This window comes from Neophocaena asiaeorientalis, unplaced genomic scaffold (assembly GCF_003031525.2).
Source record: "Neophocaena asiaeorientalis asiaeorientalis breed wild unplaced genomic scaffold, Neophocaena_asiaeorientalis_V1.1 scaffold1004, whole genome shotgun sequence".
In the NCBI taxonomy this organism is placed as follows: Eukaryota; Metazoa; Chordata; class Mammalia; order Artiodactyla; family Phocoenidae; genus Neophocaena; species Neophocaena asiaeorientalis.
The window spans coordinates 256,839-260,345 of NW_020174276.1; the positions used below are offsets into that span (position 1 = coordinate 256,839).

The 3,507-nt window shown below is 62.8% G+C and overlaps 1 protein-coding gene across 1 annotated transcript in view; it reads left to right on the plus strand.

The window, feature by feature from the left end:
* The window catches only part of ATP2B3 (ATPase plasma membrane Ca2+ transporting 3), a 31,234-nt gene that overhangs the window by 15,419 nt on the left and 12,308 nt on the right, over window positions 1–3,507 (plus strand). The window lies entirely within an intron of this gene.

The window sequence follows — 3,507 nt, forward strand, 5'->3', positions numbered from 1 at the left end:
CCAGGGCTCTGGTTCCGAGAACTGGGTAGATGGTGTTTGGGGGGCTGGGGGAGGGGAAGGCAGTTCTCAGTCGAGGGTTTGGTTGGGGCCGAGTGAGGTTCGGGACATCCCCACGGAGATGTCACGTGGTTAGGTCCTGGCCAGAGAGACATTCTCCAGGAGCGTCTTTTCATGAGTGATGGTCGTGGGTGCAGCGGAGCACAGGTGGGAGGAGGCTGCGAAGGAGACTCCAAGGAAGGGGCCGGGCGGGGAGGAGAAACTGTGAGGGGCGTGTGGCTGAGCAGGGCGGCCAGCGTGTGGACGCAGCTTCACCCAGAGCTCTGCTGAACGGGGAACGGGGCGACAGGGCAGAGGTTGCTCAGGGTGCAGAGAGGAAGAGCAATGGAGGCGGTGCTGGTCCTTCAAGATGCAAGACCCCCGAGGGAGACAGCCTGCCAGGCTGGCCCTGGAGCGGGGTGCTGGCGGCAGCTGCAGGGCACCAGCCCCCAGAGACAGTGTGCAAGGCACGGGGGGTGCAGGCTGTGAGGCAGGGAAGGATCCTCTCTCTCCCAGGGCCTCTCCAGTGGCGCCCACCTCGTGTCAGAAGCACGGGCACCTTGATCCTGCCAATTAGCCTGAAAACGTGTGTGCACGGGCTGCCCTCAGCTCTCCCTCGGGAGACAGGCATTCACGTACTGGACCAGGCACCACAGACCCTCCATTCAGAAGTCAGGGGTCATCAGCGACAGCACATCCCCGAATTCCAAGGAGATAGGGACCATTGTGTGCAGAGAAGGGGCACGCGGAGTCGGCCCCAGGAGGAAGCGGGTGGTGGCAGAGGCAAGGAGAGAGACTTAGAGCCAAGGAATGGGCCCAGAGAAGGCGGGTGGGGAGAGGAGCTGCCTGGAGAGCAGGGGCACGGGATGCCGCTGAGGGTGGCAGGGCTACCTCCAGGGACACAGGGACTGGGCCTTTCCCTTCGCCGGACCAAGGAGAAACTGAGGCGCAGAGGAAGGCTGTGTCCATACGGCGAGCCGAGTCCTAAAGCCATGTGGCCCTTGCATAGACCCGATGGCCTCTCCATCTGAACAGAGCCATTCGCCACCACCGGCCCCCAGGTGGCCACTCCAGGGTGATGGTTGTTCTCTCCTTACTCCTTGGGAGGTGTCGACAGTAGCAGCTCTAGACTTTTCCATCCAGATAACTGGGGCTGAATGAAGCTGCCGGAAAGCCAGAGCTCCTGTTGGAATGTCTCACAGACCCGGGAAGGCGACATTCACGGACCCCCAGGGCCCTGGCCAAGGCCATTTCTACAGCATCATAACAAACCCGCCCAGCCCTTCCACCTCCGCCCTTTGCCCGGATGGAGGGGTGTGAGGTGTGAAGCGGCTGGCAGCCGCACGGCACGTGGAGCCCTTCTTGCCTGATCCCCTGGGCCAAGGAGCCCTACAAGCTTCCCCTAAGTTCCGGCATAAATATTTGTTGCAAACTGAAGCTCTAGTCATCGATGTAAGGTTGGAGGCCTGAGACGTATTTGTAGATCTCCAAGACAGAGCTGCAGAGGCCCTCTTCTGGCCCACGGCGGCTCATTTACAGAAGCGCCAATGAGCTAGACTGGGGGCTGGACGTGGGGGCTAGATGGAACAGTCCAGAAGGGCTGCACATAGGTGGGGTGAGGCCCAGCCCTTCCCCCGGTCAGTGCTCTTCTCAGAGAGGGATATTATTGTTTTTATACGTTTTCATCTTAGAGAAAACATGGATAAAAGTTCCCTGAAGGTCACCCTGAAGGCTCAGCCTCAGTGGCTGCCCCGGCGGGTAGAAGCACAGGGTGAGAGAGCCGCCAAGGCCAGGCGATGGGCAGCTCGTTTAAGATCCAGAAGCGGCCTTGGTAAAAGGGCCCAGGGGACAGGATCGCTCCTCTCTGGCTGGAGAGTGGCTGAGTGAGAGGCTGGGCAGCAGGTGGGGAAGCCAGGCAGAAGCCCACGGGGACCAGCCATCCGCGCAGTGGCCAAGGAGGGTGCCCCGAGGGCCCAGGGGAGCCCCAGGTGCTGACGGCAGGCGGGAAGGCCGATAGGGTACTGTTCAACTTGCTGGGATGCCTGGGGGCCCGGGACGGCTACAGCCTGTGGAGGGCCTGGCAGGGGGGTGTCTCTGCCCTGGGGAGCTGCATGAACCCTGTAGGCAGGCTGTACTTATGCCAGAGGGGCCTGGGGGCTCCTGCAGACACCTGGCTGCCTGCTGTGCTGTCAGGCCTCAGCCATCAGGTCAGGACCACGGCTGGGCCCAGTGGGAGGCAGGCGAGGAAGGACAGTCACCTGATGAGGGAGAGGGCGCCTGCAGACGGAGGGAGCTTCCTGCCACCTGGCTTGAGGCCAAGGGCCTTTCAGACCAGAGACGAGCCGGCCTGGGCTGAGCCCACACAGGAGGCCAGCAGAGGCTGGATCTGGGGCTCCCGGGGCTCAGGCTCGTCACGGCCACTTGGTGGCAGCAGAGGGGCTGCTCCTCCCAGGCGCGTCAGAGGTGGTGGGGGGAGCTTGTTGGAAAGGGAGGTATCTCCCCGCAGCTCATCCTCTAGCTCTCAAGGGTCCCCAAAGAGCAGAAAGCGTCCCTGAGGCTGAGTGAAGAGACACGTTATTGGGGGTGTGGGATGCAAGCCCCTTTCCCGGGGCTGGGCCTTCTAGGCCGCCTGGCCATATTTGCTGCAGGGATCGTAAGGTCACTCTGTCCCAGCCCTGAAGTGGGAGCCCCTCTGGCTGGGCCCCGGGTACCCCTCCTCTTCCTACTCTCTCCCTGCCTGAGATCACGGCCTCCACACCCTGGCTTCGGGGGCCACCAGCGTGCCCGGACCTCCCGGGCCAGTGGTCCCCTGCAGCCGACCTGGCCCCGCCTGCTGCCCACCTCCCCTGGGGTCTCCCAGCTGCCCTGACCCCCCGGCCTGGCCACCAGGCCGCCCCCGGGACACCACGTGCTCCCGTGCTCTCTGTTGTGCTCACACGGTTCCAGGGGCTCAGCCCGGCGGTGCCCACCGGGAGCCCACAGTGGGGTGCGCCGGGCCCAGCGGACTCAGCAGGGAGCCGGGTGTCCCCGGGCTGCACCCCTGGCCCCGCCGCGTCTCCTTGCCCTCCTGTCCCCTCCTGGCCCCTCCGCTCCACAATGCCACCCCCTCCCGGCTGGCCTCCGCTCCCTTCAGCACCGGAGGGATGTCTTGTTCTTCTCCCTTTTCCGGAATCTAATCTTACGTTTGGAAAATGGAGAGGTACTAAGGAACCAGAGCAATGTCCCATTTCCTCTAATGAGCAGTGAGAATGCCTTGTCATGTCAAGCCTACGGCTCTAAATGTCTTAGGTTTTATATTATTTTTTTTAAAAAAAAAGTGGCGGGGAAACACGTGAGAGCTTCCCAGAGCTCGGCCGACGAGGCCAGAGCCTGCCTTGAGTCAGGGCCCGAGAGGGTCCAACCCGAGGTGGGTCCTGCCAGCTGGCGGGGCAGCTGGGGCCAGAGGTTCTTTTCTTGTCCTTCCAGAGCTCA